The sequence below is a fragment of the Canis lupus genome, chromosome 12 (genome assembly GCF_011100685.1).
Source record: "Canis lupus familiaris isolate Mischka breed German Shepherd chromosome 12, alternate assembly UU_Cfam_GSD_1.0, whole genome shotgun sequence".
Lineage (NCBI taxonomy): Eukaryota > Metazoa > Chordata > Mammalia > Carnivora > Canidae > Canis > Canis lupus.
The window spans coordinates 36626358-36642211 of NC_049233.1; positions in this window are offsets into that span (position 1 = coordinate 36626358).

The window sequence follows — 15854 nt, forward strand, 5'->3', positions numbered from 1 at the left end:
CTTTCAGAAAACCTTTGGTGAAACTAAATTATGATGTCTTCTTTGATGTGTATTTATCATTACTAGATTATATCTATTCCCTGCACTTGTTTCATGCTGCTTGGACTGGTATGGCTTTGCTAATGTGTTTTAACAGGTGGTAGAGGTAGTCACCCCCTTTCTCCTCAGTCCTAAATTTCTTTTTCTTCCCCACTTATTCTTAGACATCTGTGCCAGATGAATTGCATACTGCCTCCTGGTAGCCAAACAACGAGAAGCAGGCTTGTTTTAGTTTCCTCAAATCTTTTTATTTTAAAACGATTTTTATTTATTTATTCATGAGAGACACACAGAGAGAGGCAGAGACACAGGCAGAGGGAGAAGCAGGCTCTATGCAGGGAGCCCGATATGGGACTCGATCCTGGGTCTCCAGGGTCATGCCCTGGGCCGAAGGCAGACACTTAACCACTGAACCACCCAGTGGTGGCCCTCAAATCCTTTTTAATATAGTATTTCTCACTTATATTTTCCCTCAACTCTAGGATTTGGGGATTTCTGGCATGTTACTTGGGACTTGGTATCTTCTTTCTTTTACTTTGCTACCAATTTTGCCTGCCTTCCTGGCATTGAACTTTGTTTTATTATGATCCCTAATTCTGTCTTTGGAGTCTGCCATTGCCTGAGGTGGGACATTTATTTCCCTGTGTGGGGGGTGTGAAGAGAAGAGATGCCACACTCCTCCCTGCCTCACAGCTCTAAGAATGAACAATGGGCCAGCTTCTGGACATGTTCTTGAGGAATGGGAACAAATCTGGTCATTCTAGATGATTTTTACATGGTTTTGTCATTTTTGTTTCAAATGTTTCATTGGGATTTTGTTAGTGTTATATCATCAAGTTGAGGAGATTTACTGAGTCTTTTCAAATAAAAACATTTTATTTTTATCATTCAAATTTTTCTGTAAATGCTTACTAAAATATAGTTTTCTTTAACTTGGTAAAATGTTTCTAATTAAGGATAAGACTGAGTGTGTATTTCATTGTCATCGTTAATAAAAGCTTTTTATTATATTTATGGGTAATGTATGAGATAATATGTTCTTTGGGGGGCATTTTTTGTGAGGGTAATTTTATGTGGCATCTTTAAAAATTCTTCATTATAAAATAATTTTAAAGTGATTTTCAGAATTATAATGTATATAATAATTTTGTCTGTATTTATGTCTTGTTTATGTTGGCTATATAAGAACTTCTTTATAACAAATAACTGTATAACAATTCTATATTACAAGAATAATATATAATCTTGTTAAGGTTTCATAGGAGCACAAACCTTGATTGTAATGGAAAAATTCTATGATTTTATGTGTTTTGTGTGCATATGTGTCAGTCTAAATCACAACATACATGTATTACTTATGTTACTCCATCACTTCCTCAAACACTATATATGATCCCTATAAACAATGCATATTTTAAATTAGAAATTTAAAAAATTAAATGATTTAATGGCAATAGGACTTGAAATAATGACCACTTTTTTCACATTGGTATTGCATTTTGTTCTATCACTATATTAAGATATATAGTTGGAAATAGTCCAATATGCAGTTTTTTCATGGAGCACTTTGCACATGTTCTGAGTGAAGGAAGTTTCAAGAAGAAAGCTTATTTGAGATAGCTCTGAAGAGATGGGACTAGCATGAACACAGTGCTCTGAAGTTGAGAAATTTTACATCCTTTTGTGACACTCAAAATGGACACAATATGGTAGAAAAATAGCCAATTTCACAAGTTTATACTTTTCCTTTTAACCCAAGACTATAGGATAAAGTTTGATGCTGCTAGAGATAACCTCATAATTAGAATACCCCAAATAGAGGGGCTACCTATAAGCAAGCCCACCAGGAAAACACTGCATTTCCTCATTAAACAGTTAATAAAATTCTAAGAGCTTGGTTTGTTAAGTATGAGGAAAAGGATCGAAATAGGATCTATTAGGTTGTTTTCACAGATAATGTCCCTGGTGTGTGCGCATACACACACACATACACACACACACACATCTTGATAATTCTGCTTTCCTTAGCATAGGAAAATTGCATTCTTTAAACATGCAACACTTGATGATGGAGCCAGATGTCAAAAAGCATGTGGAGTTGGAGAAGAATACAACCTTAAGTTTGAAGATTTGCCATGGAAAATCCAAATACAGATCAAGGAATTTTTTTAAGTGAAACTTTTAACAGTCTATTGTTTGTAGTCCATTTAAGAAGACAAGATATCCTATATGCTTTGGAAACAGTCACTGATCTGAAAGTAAGATTAATTATAAAATCGATTTCTTCCTCATCATCACTTATACTAATAATCATCAGTTGACTCTACTGGCATTCATGTTGTCATATTAAAATATATACAATCCAAACACTCCCCCCGGGTCTGATAATGTCACTAAATCCACTTTCTTCAAAGTCTAACATCACACACTGAGGCTGAAACATTTGTCGGTTTACGTTAGGTACTCTATTGGTATAAAATTTTTTATTTTATATATCTGAGTACCACTTTGGTTTGGAAAAAAACAGTAGAGATTTTTATGGTTGTGTGTAAGGGAAGGGGCTCATTAATAAACACAATTCATTTAAAAATTTCAAGAAAAGCTATCCAAAAATTATAGCACAATAAGCTGATACATTGTTTTGTCTAAACAAATCCATGTGTCAGAGTGCTAATTCTAGGATATCTTCCAAACCTACAGACCTTTAGTGTTGCCCCTGTTATATGCATGTGCATCTGCTGAGCCAGCATGCTATGCTGCTTTGACTCAAAAGAGTTGTCCATATCCAGGCATTAAGTCACTATACCGGACACGCACCACTGGAATGCTGTGACCTACATACGGTGTATGTGGTTTACATTTTCAGTAACTGGGAGGCAATTTAATTGTCTGACTCAATTACAGTAAGTGAGAGCCAGACTGCCAAGTCTTCATTCACCTCACTGAAAATGTACCCCTCAAAGTCATGCCAAATTCTCGAAGGAGAAGCTGGGTCAGCAAAGCTGCTGCTGAATCACGTGTGTTCCAGTCTGTATCTTGAAAAAGCTGTTAGTTTTCCTTGATCCTTTATTTCTAGTACTCACTCTCTGAAACTGGTCAGACTCGAAGATCAACAGTACAATTGAGTTTGACTCTAGCAGAATGGAGATCCTATGTTGGGTAATCATTTCTTAGATGAAAGCCAAAAGAAATATTGCCCAGTAGGAGGAACCATAATAAACCTGGGTTTTGATTAATTTGGAAAGTGTACATTTTCCAAGCAGCACTGATATGCTTGGAATTCTACATGAGTCTTAATCTCCACTAGAAAGAGGTAGCCTGGGCTCTTGGGATTAGACTACCTCATGTCCTCATGTGGCCACCTACCTCAAGATTGGTTTGTCAAGTGACTCCTTTGACTGGCCAACACTGGCTTCTGACCAGAAGGCACAGGGTCTGCTTAGCCAGAGAACTGCCACTTAGTGAGAAACAGGCCAAGTATCCACTGAGAAACCACTGATGTAACTCTCAGTTCCTAATGAAGCGAAGGGAATCTGTTCAAGTCTCTTTCTTTGTAACGTTCCAAGCAGTAGGCATTAGATTTGAAGTCTTCCCCTCTTTGGTAGCTATGTTAAAAGATAATGGGGAATATTCTCAGTGAGAGTTATGACCAAGCCTGACATGTGCTATGAGAATTCCCAGAAAGAGGATGGTAAAATTCTAGTAAGAAAAGTAAAACCAGAGTGAGAGGAGATTCATTTTTATGGATCGTCTCTAAAGCAAATAATTCTGCACTATTTATAGTAGCCATGAAAATCCTCACAACTTGATAATAAGCAGGTGGGCCACTGACATTTCTTAGAAGTACTAATAATTATGATGGAACTTGCTTTCTCCCACAGTAGAGTTTACACAATGAAAGGAAGGCCCAGAGTAGGGCAAAAGAAAAGGCCATGAGATAGCAATCTGACCTGAGGCTGATGGCTTTGTTTGTTTGTTTATGCATTATCAATGTCTTTAGGATTATGTTTGAAAGACAAGTGAGCCAGAAATGATCACAATTTAGATTCTATGACATTATGCCTATTGAAAATATGATATAGAAAAGGTGTAATAAAACACAATTAACCTGTGAAGCAGATATTCTATTGCCCATCACCACCAAGGGTTGAAAGCTATTTTACCTTACGAAGAAAATATTAATCAATACCAGTTCGGGTCTTCAGAGTCTTCATTTGCCTTTGTACTTAAGATACATCTGTATCTTAAGAATGCACTTAAGAGTACATTCTTTCAATAATATCTCGTACGTAACTTGTTAAAAATTCATTACTGTTCAGAATTTTTTTGGGGGGAGGAGAATTATATGCCTTGAAAGATAGTCTTAAAATAAATGGGTCCATACAGTTGGGGGAGGGTGGAATGGAACAGGGAGTGTGGTTGACAGTAATCGTCCTGACACCACATGAACCTGGGTTTGGATGCAAGCTCTGACATTCTGTAACTGTTGGCTGTATCTTTTTTTCCCTACTCCTTGGTGTTTGTTTTTCATCTATAAAATGGGAGGAAAAAAGATTAATGAAATAATGCATCTTCAACTCTTAGCATAATGCATGGTATATAGGAAACAGTTAACAAGAGTTACTGATTATCATTTTAAAAATAAGCAAATCAGCATGTATACACACATATATGCACACATACAGAGTCTTTTATTTATCCATTGGTACTACGCTCTCCATGCACTTATTTAGCAGAAGGATAAACGTTTTTATAACATTTTCATTCTTTGATACAATTTAGAAAATACTGAGCAAGTGAAGTAAGGGACCATCTATAGAATGTGATTTCTGGGTTCCTAAAAGACCCTTCCTCACATACTGAGAGCTGATGTTCCAAATATTATCATCTCATTCCATCTCATTGAATATATGTTTAAGCTTAAGTTTAAACTCCCCTTCTTTCTTCCTCCCTCCCTTCCCTCCTTTTCTTTTTTCTTCTCTTCTCTTCTCTTCTCTTCTCTTCTCTTCTCTTCTCTTCTCTTCTCTTCTCTTCTCTTCTCTTCTCTTCTCTTCTCCTCTCCTCTCCTCTCCTCTCCTCTCCTCTCTTCTCTCTCTCTCTCTCTTTTTTTTTTTTTGCTTTTGCTCTCTTTTCTCTTTCTCTTGCTCATTCTCTTCTCCTATCTGAGATTTCTTGGTGGACTTCCCAAAGTTCAGGTGATAGGAAGCTGGCATGAGCTTCCCAGGCCTCAGAATCAGAGAAGTTCTGCAAAGTCAGCACTACCATTGGCTGATTATGCTTTAGTTTAACATTAAGACAAAAATGTTTTCAGAAGAATATACTTTACGCTCTAGGTGGTAACTATATGTTTTATTCCATCATTATTTGGATTTCTCTGATATTTTTTTTTGCAATTAACATGTATCCCTTTCATAATAAGAAATTAAAAACACTTAAGGAAAATAAAGAAGTTGATAGCACTATTCGGAGAGTGTTAATTCAGGGCAGAAATCCCTGAATTTTGCTGCTTCTGTGATAATTTCTAAGGATGTTGGGTATGTGGAGAAAAGATGATGTAGATATCTGGGTTATGTATTTCATTGTTCTTATCTTTCATCATGACATTTCTGACAGTTTTCCTGTCAGGAAAAAAGAACTCTATGAAGCACAAAAGTCTGTGTACTTCATAGAGTTTATACAATCTGTAAATTAAATTACAAATGTGAACATTATTTGCTATCTTTATCTGTCTTTTGGCCTCAGAAGTTTCCTCACACATTTTCTTTCTCTGCATATGACATTCTAGAATGTTACATGCTCTAGCTTTTAGTTATCTTCTATGGAAGCCTTCAGCATGTCAGACCAATTTCTCATGTTCATATGGAAGTATATTTTCAGTACAATGGCACATCAACTTACACAATGAATTAGAGTGAATACTAAAAACATTTTCTGAAGGTAAAATAAAATAAAATAAAATAAAATAAAATAAAATCTACAAATGTATCTTGAGAAATCAACTTAGAGTAGCAATTTTTCTGGTACATGGACACATTTTTCTTCCATGAAATTTTTCTAAATTCATGTCTATCCATTTGAAGAAACTTTGACAGAACAGTTATGACTTTTCCCAGTGAGAAAAAAAAGACATCACATACATCAGATGTTCCATACGCCTGTGTTATGTCAAAGTCTTTAGTATTTTATTGACTCTGTCTGGTCAGATGTCTCAGGAAACACATCAGCTTATGACATATGGGTTCAAACTTTAAATCCACTTTCTTACACTGCTTTCAATTGGCTTTTTTTTGGGAGGCAAGACCATTAGCTTCAATTAGCCTGATACTACAGACTAAAGACTGAGGATATTATCCTTAAGTATGTGGGACAGCTCATCACACAGGCTTAGACGAAAGCAGCAGAGTTTTAAACTCACAAATCTCTTTGAAGGCAGCACTTTCCTGACTTGTGGCAGAGCCACTGTGGGATTTCTGGGTAAAGCAGTTTTCGTCATCAGTTCTGCAGAGATCCTGGAAGCAGAGAGTATCTCCCTGGGCTCCTGGCCAGCTCCAATAGAGTACTGGCTTCCTGTACCACTTCCTCCCCAGAGATTCCTGACTTGAAACTTATGCTGCTTGAGGAAGGCAAACCTGTTACCACAGGGCTGTTGCAGTCCCTCTTCCCATGTGGCAAATTTATCACTAAGTTATTTACCAAAAAAAAAAAAAAAAAAAAAGTAATGAAACAAACAAAACGAATGAATAGCATTACTCACACATTTGAGTAGCAGCTTTCATAATCAATTTCTAGAAATTTGGAAAAGAAATGAAATGGGATGGAGAAGATTTACAGTAGGAAAACTTTGATGAATGGCTCTTGAAAAGTAAGTAGGAGTCTGTCCTCTTTATACAGTGACTTTCCAAATCCACAGGAGCACATATTGAATATATTATGTGCCATATTCTCATTCTTTTCCTTCCTTTTGACGTGTAAGATAATACTTACCCTTCCTTTGATTCTTTGAATCTTTTAATGTACTAATGGTTCGTTCTTTGATGCACATGTACACAAAAGTGGTCCTCCTCATGCTGCTTTTCCAGAGCAAGCCTCTTTAATTTTACCTTATATATGACATGTGTCCTTGTGTTAGCCATCCCCTGTAGCATGTTAATAGATGGGTCACCACACACACTTTTACAATCTATTTGGAGAACTTCAGGAGAGAGAAAATGTTAAGAAAGTATAAAATTAAAATAATAATGAAAATTTTTTTTGTTGTTCAGATTTCCATAAGATTTCAGTATATATACACATATATATACATTTATATATATAATTAACATAAGAAAATGCTGTGATGATTTACCACATTTTATTAATTTATGTTATAGCAATATGTAATCGCCCTTTTCTCTATGTCAGCTTCTTATATTTCTTTTATAGCGTTTATCATAACACTTCCAACGTATCTCACCAAGTACGTGGGGATTGTCTCCAAGGCAATGACTAGATCTTGTTCTTCCTTGATGTTGGAATACTTTGATCCTTGGCACAGAGTAAACATTTAAATGCACTTTAGTTGAATGAATTTAAAAAAACAGACATATTAATAAATGGAGGGACAGTCATATGCATATATTTAACACTATAATCTTGTCTATAAAACAAATGTAGGAAGATTTCCTAAGTTTTTTCGAGAAGAACTAAGATTGGGCATGATATAAATAGAACGATGCAATACTCTACAGCACAATTTTTCAACAGCGGCAATGTGGACATTTGGGGCAGGAGAGCTCTGTTGTGGAGGCGGTCCTATGAATTGCAAGATGTTTAAGCAGCATCCCTGGCCTCTACCCAGTAAATGTCAGCTGCAATGCCTCCGTCCCCAACTCAGACAGCCAAAAGTGCCTCCAGACATTAGCAGCTGTCCGTGGGTGAGGCAGGAGCAAAACCACCTTTGGTGGAGAATCACTGCCAGTTAGTGTCTGATTTCAGGATGGTATTACACATTTGTACTTCATTTTTTTTCTGTTCTAGAAAGTAAGTACATAATTGGGGTGGGAAACAGAGGGAATAGTAATGCCATTTTCCTACTCAGGTTAGGAAGGATGGGAAACAAGTTTTGTCTCCTAAAAAAAAAGCATCTGAGAGATGTCATTTATTCAGGTAAACTAATATTTTCAGGTTATAAAGTGAAAATAAGCCTATGGAGGCCCATGGATTCTCCATCTAGTTTCCACCTCTCAGATATACATCACCACATCTGCTGAAGAAACTTATACCACCTTTTTGTCTGTTCTATGCTTGGTCTATATACTAAAAATAAGTACATAGTTGGCATTTTTTCCTAGTTAAAAATTCTCATCTTCCAAATTCTGCAAAATTTGCTTTCATTTTGTTTCATTTTAGAAACTGAACAAAATATAACTGAGTCCCTGGACTCCTTAGTTTATCATAAAATTTACTTAAATCTAATAATCTTTCACTGACAAGTTTTTAAAATTCTTTACATTAAAAAAATTATTCTCTGAAAAGTCAGGTCAGATAACCTCCATGTAATAAGTGAGGAAGAACTGGAAACAGAGACAATTAGAAAAACAATGTAGGTTTATAGATTGTGTTACAGCCAGAGCCAGGAGTAATCTGGTGTCTTAGGTCCCAATCCCAACATATACAAAATTTTGATTACTGCTTTCAGAATGCTCTCAGGGCAGGATGTATTCATTTACACTCCTACAGTGATGCATTATAGCTTTCATCCCCAACCCTCATCTTCTCACCAATATTCGACTCTATCTTAACTTTAATCTTTGCCAATATTATTAGTGTAATGTAACATTCTGCAATCACTCTAAGGGTTGAGTTTCTGTCTATACATTTCTTGGCTATTTGTATTGGTACTTCTACTAACTGCCTATACCTTTTCTCAATTTTTTGGTTTACTTTCATCCATATTTCTTGTATATTTTAAATCAAAAGTCTCTGCCAGTTTTAGACATTATAAATGGTTTCTAGCAGATTGCCACCAAGCTGTTAATTTGTACATGAAGAAAACTTAATTTTAATGTTATGATATCTATTGATTCATTCAGGTCTCTATCTCCAGGTGGTCAGCTTTGAATAGGTTATAATTTAGACACCCAACCATGTTTTTTCTCTTTAAAGTTTGCTGGATTCTGGTGATTTCCATATAATAAAGTTCCCACATAGTCATAAACCCTATTTCTAAGCCCCATTCCATTCCATTGGTCTATTTATCAATTCCTGTACTACTACCACAAAGACTTTCTCTCTCTCATTGTTTTCTCTTTTTTTAAGTTTTAAAAATTATTTATCATAGCCTTGTGGCATATGTAGTGTACCAATATATTAGTGTTTCCAGAGAAACAGAACCAATAGGAGTTATATACATATATATAATACATAATATGTAATTTATTTCCCCATTAGTGAAGAAGAAATCAAGACATTTTTCAGTGAAGGAAGACTAATATGATTTGTTACAGGCAGAACTACTTTGATGGAACTAACACAAATTTGCTACATATAAAGAAATTTTAAGAGAAAGAATCGTTCTTGTAGGAAGGAAGAAAGAACAGTAGAAAAGGTAAAAATATGAGTAAAAACAATAGACTGTCCTTTTCTTCTTGAGTTTTCTAAATTGTATTTTACAATTTAAAGCCAAAATTAGATCACTGTCTGATGTGACTCTAACTTATATAGAGGAAATATTTAAAACAATCATGTTATAAATGAGGGAAGGTAAAGAGGTGTAAAAGGAGGTAGGGTTTCTACATTTCACTTCAACAGATAAAGTGTTAACAATTGACTGTGTTAAGTTATATATGAACAATGTAATGATGTAATAATGGTATGTATGACTCCATCTATATAATATTCTTGAAATGACAAAGTTATAGATATGGAGAACAAATTAGTGGTTGACAGGCATTAGGGTGACTATAAAGGGGTATCAGGAGGGAGATTTTTGTGGTAATGGGATAACTGTATCTTTATTGCAATAGTGGTTACATTATTAAATCAACATTTGTAAAATGACACAGAATTACACATTAATAGTACCAATATTAATTTCTTGGTTTTTATACTGTCCTGTTAGGTAAGATGTAACCATTGGGAGAAACTTGGTGAACTGGTACACACAGTCTCTCTACTGCCCTTACAACTTCTGTGAATCTTTAAACTGTTCAATATAACAAAATTTAAACAAAAACTTGTATCAACTGTCAGCATAGTAATAAATTAACTTTGGGGAATAAGTTCAGACTGAAGAGATTATATTTTTTCCCTTGTGGAGTTTAGGAAGTCTTAAAGCTCAGAAAGATGGATTCATTCCAGGAAAGGGCATTCCCATGTGGAACGCATTCTAATCTTTGAAATTACATTCAAAGAAATAACCTGTTTTTTCATAAACATGATGCTGAGTGGGAGGGCCAGAGTCAAATAAAACATAGTCCCCATCCCCTGCAGACCTGAAACATAGGCACATAAGCAAAGTAAGATCCTAAAGTGCTATGAATTATATACTAGCTCTATATAGAATTTGTTAATAACTCAAGATAGCTGTATCACTATTAATGACTTAGGGATCCCAGAAAATGCTTCTTGAGGGAGGGAATCCTCCAACTAAGACTTGAAGAATGTATAGTTCTCCAGCTAGAAGGGGATGGAAAATAAAGCAATTATCTATTTTTGTAAATCCAGCACCTAGAACCATGTTTGCTATCTAAGAGGTACTCCATAAACGTGTGAAACTCTGAGCAATCGAGACTGTGTGAAAACAAGAGAAATTGGGGTGCTTGGGAGGCTCATTCAGTTGAATGTCCAACTCTTGATTTCAGCTTAGGTCATGATCTCGGATAGAGGGATTGAGTCCTACATCTCTGCTCTGCATACTGGGTGGGAAGTCTGCTTGAGATTCTCTCTCTCCCCCTCTGCCACTCCCCACCTCCCACTCACATGCACCTGCGACTGCGCACATGATCTCTCTCTCTCTCTACCTAAAATGAATAAATAAAAAAAATAAAATAAAATAAAATGAATAAATAAAATCTTTTAAACAAAAAGAGGGGAATGGACTTTAAAGATGAAAGTAGAAAAAGAACAAATTTCCATTTATTTCCCTGAAGAGGGGTCTTCAGTGCCCTGACAATTTATAGAAACTTTCAGGTGGAAATAGCCCAAACTTTATTCTATCTTTTTCATTCATACACAAATATATGTATGTTATGATGGTGAATGCTAGATGTTCCTGAAGATGATAAATGTTATATTTTCTTGAAGATAATGTTTATTATATATTCTTCTGGTGCCCTGACCCAACCTATTGATGTGGAAACCTGGAGTTAACACAATTCCTTTTTGGAAATATAATCAATTTGTCTATAAATTTAGTAAGTATATTATTTTTTTAATGCAAATAAGTTTATAAATCAAATCTTTAAGGCATATTCAATGTTTAACTTTTGCATTCTCACCTTAAAACAAGTTATTTGACCATAGTGAATTATTATATTGCCAAATATTTAATATAAGTATTATTCTCTAACATAAACCAATGAAATTTGCTAAACTTAAATTTTGCACTTATTATTAAAACATTTCCTATTCTAACAGGTTTTTCCTGTTATTGTCCCCAAATTCAATTACATTTTTCAAAAGTTCCCCTCTAATTCTCTGTAGATGCAGCTTACTCCCCTTTTCATTGACAAAGGCAAACCCAACACTCGGAGAGAAGGAAAATAAATAATATCTATGTGGATTGACTCAGAAGGAAATCTACTTCTTGCCCTTGACATGAATTTAAGTTTGAGACAAATTAAAAAATAGAATGTTTTAAGAAATTAAACAAATTTTCAGATTAAAAAATTATGAAATAAAGTTTAATAAAATAACTTTAGTAAATTATTTGAATTTCTATGTTCTACAGTTTTATATCACTTTTAGTGTATGTTCTTAAAAATGTAAACATTAAAAATAAAACTGAACAGTGCTAATGTTAAGCTGCCAATTTGAAACTGCAATCAACATAGGATGTGGATCTTGAATTTTCTAGATGATAGCTGTGGAAATTTATACAAGAGTTCTTACTATTGAGTTGTTATTAAAAGGACAATTATATCATATATATATATATATATATATATATATATATATAGATATATAGATATATATCCAGTTATAAAATAAATAAATCATGGGGATAAAAAGTACACCCTAGGGAATATACCCAATACTATGTAATAATTTTGTATGGTGACAGATGGTAATTACACTTATCATGGTGAGGATTGTGTAATACATAGAATTACTGAGTCACTGTTATAACAGCCGAAACTAATATAACATTGTAAGTCAACTATACTTCAATTTTAAAAAAAGGACAGTTATAACCCATCTACTACTAGGTGTGAATTTAAGACTTGGAAGTGAAAATATACATAGTATATAAAAATTGCGATAGAAAATTACTAATGAAAAATTAGTTAAATATAATTTTTGGATTTCCACAGGCTAAATGGGTTAAACACTTATATAAACCTCTTGTTTTTCAGTGAGTAAACATTGTCTCAGAAGACAGGGTTTTTTTCCTTCTCTAATAACAGAATAATATTTTAATGAGAAAAAAATCTTAACTTTTTTCCTTTTAAAGACACAATGAAAAAATATCCATTATGGCTATTGGCAGAGTTACTTCATCCTAGAATAACATTCGCTTTTATATTTACCATGATCCTTGGGACTTCCAGTCAGATATTATATGGATAGGCTATATTTTAGGCTGATTTATACTCTTTTTCCTCAGAATAGACTATGAGGTGTTTAATTTGGAACTTATACAGTCAGCTATTGTAATCCATTTAGATGAGGAATTCAGATAATTTACATTACAAGATATAGATCTTTGACTTACAATGAGGTTATGTCCTGATAAACTTATCATAAGTTGAAAATACATTTAATACATGTAACCTACCAAACATAGCTTAGCCAAACCTACCTTAAATGTACTCCAAACACTTAACAGTAGCCTACAGTTCGGCGAAGTCATCTAACACAAAGTCTCTTTTATAATAAAATCTTGAATATCTCATGTAATTTATTGAAAACTCTACTGAAGTTAAAAAAATGGAATGATTGTTTGGGTACAGAAGGGTTCTAAGTGTTTGGTTGCTCACCCCTGGGATTGCAGGGCTGACTGGGAGCTGTGGCTCCCACCTTTCTCATCATCATAAGACAGGATCATACCACATTATCACCACCCAGAAAATATCAAAATTCAAAATTTGCAGCACAGATTCTCCTGAATGTGTATTGCTTTTCCACCATCATATAGTTGAAAAATTGTAAGTTGAACCATTGTAAATTGGGGATTGTCTGTATAAAATAAGTGACTTTTGAAATTTTAATTTTTTTGGATTTACATATATAAAATAATGAGAAATACAAGAATAACAATTAAATGTTCATAGCTAGAGATGACATGTAAATGCACATAAAATATGTTCATGTATGACAAATGTGATATGTATATGTAAGTGTGCATATATAGATTAATAGATATGTGTATATTATAAATGGGTGTCTTTCTTATGTGTGTTAATGAACACTCCTTCATGTCAGGGACTGTATTCAAAACATTATGTCTATTTCTCAATTCATCTTCATAAGAACCCTTTGAGATATGTAATAGTGCTATCATCATTTTACAGAAAAGACAACTGAAGCTCAGAAAATTTAAGGGACTTGCCCAAATTCTTAGCTAATAAGGGGTAAAGCTATAATCCTTAAAACAAAAACAAAAACAGACTTCAGAACTTATATACTAGACACTAGATACCCCATTGAAGCTAATGCCCTCTAAGCATAGCAAGTTACATAGGAATATGTATTTCTTAAATTTGTTTACTTTTTTTAAAAAATATGGTCTATATTTCTTAAAGGGTGTGTTTAGATTAATTCATTATTGATAATTCTTTTTAAAAGTCATTTCACAGTTTGGCTATTGTGGACATTGCTGCTATAAACATCGGGGTGCAGGTGTCCCAGCGTTTCATTGCATCTGAATCTTTGGGGTAAGTCCCCAACAGTGCAATTGCTGGGTCATAGGGCAGATCTATTTTTAACTCTTTGAGGAACCTCCACACAGTTTTCCAGAGTGGCTGCACCAGTTCACATTCCCACCAACAGTGTAAGAGGGTTCCCTTTTCTCCGCATCTTCTCCAACATTTGTTGTTTCCTGCCTTGTTAATTTTCCCCATTCTCACTGGTGTGAGGTGGTATCTCATTGTGGTTTTGATTTGTATTTCCCTGATGGCAAGTGATGCAGAGCATTTTCTCATGTGCGTGTTGGCCATGTGTATGTCTTCCTCTGTGAAATTTCTGTTCATGTCTTCGTGGATATATCTTGCAAGAAGTTACTGTGGCCGAGTTCAAAAGGGGTGTTGCCTGTGTTCTCCTCTAGGATTTTGATGGAATCTTGTCTCACATTTAGATCTTTCATCCATTTTGAGTTTATCTTTGTGTATGGTGCAAGAGAGTGGTCTAGTTTCATTCTTCTGCATGTGGATGTCCAATTTTCCCAGCACCATTTATTGAAGAGACTGTCTTTCTTCCAATGGATAGTCTTTCCTCCTTTATCAAATATTAGTTGACCATAAAGTTCAGGGTCCACTTCTGGGTTCTTTATTCTGTTCCATTGATCTATGTGTCTGCTGTTTTTGTGCCAGTACCACACTGCCTTGATGACCACAGCTTTGTAGTACAACCTGAAATCTGGCATTGTGATGCCCCCAGATATGGTTTTCTTTTTTAAAATTCCCCTGGCTATTCAGGGTCTTTTCTGATTCCACACAAATCTTAAAATAATTTGTTCTAACTCTCTGAAGAAAGTCCATGGTATTTTGATAGGGATTGCATTAAACGTGTAAATTGCCCTGGGTAACATTGACATTTTCACAATATTAATTCTGCCAATCCATGAGCATGGAATATTTTTCCATCTCTTTGTGTCTTCCTCAATTTCTTTCAGAAGTGTTCTATAGTTTTTAGGGTATAGATCCTTTACCTCTTTGGTTAGGTTTATTCCTAGGTATCTTATGCTTTTGGGTGCAATTGTAGATGGGATTGACTCCTTAATTTCTCGTCTTCCGTCTCATTGTTCGTGTATAGAAATGCCACTGTGGAAGGAGCCTCGGTGTCCATCGAAAGATGAATGGATAAAGAAGATGTGGTTTATGTATACAATGGAATATTACTCAGCCATTAGAAACGACAAATACCCACCATTTGCTTCAACGTGGATGGAACTGGAAGATATTATGCTGAGTGAAATAAGTCAATCGGAGAAGGACAAACAGTGTATGTTCTCATTCATTTGGGGAATATAAATAATAGTGAAAGGGAATATAAGGGAAGGGAGATGAAATGTGTGGGAAATATCAGAAAGGGAGACAGAACATAAAGACTCCTAACTCTGGGAAACGAACTAGGGGTGGTGGAAAGGGAGGAGGGCGGGAGGTGGGGGTGAATAGGTGACGGGCACTGAGGGGGGCACTTGACGGGATGAGCACTGGGTGTTATTCTGTATGTTGGTAAATTGAACACCAATAAAAAATAAATTTATTATTTAAAAAATTAGGAAAAAAAAAAAGAATGACCTCAATAATCTCAGAATCCATTTTAAGAAAATGGAGGAAGAAGAGCATATGAATGTAAAGTAAATAGAAAAAATGAAAATAATGAAGATCAGAACATAAAACACCAGGAGTGAACCCTTCTGTATATATGGACTTTGAATGATAATGATGTGTAAA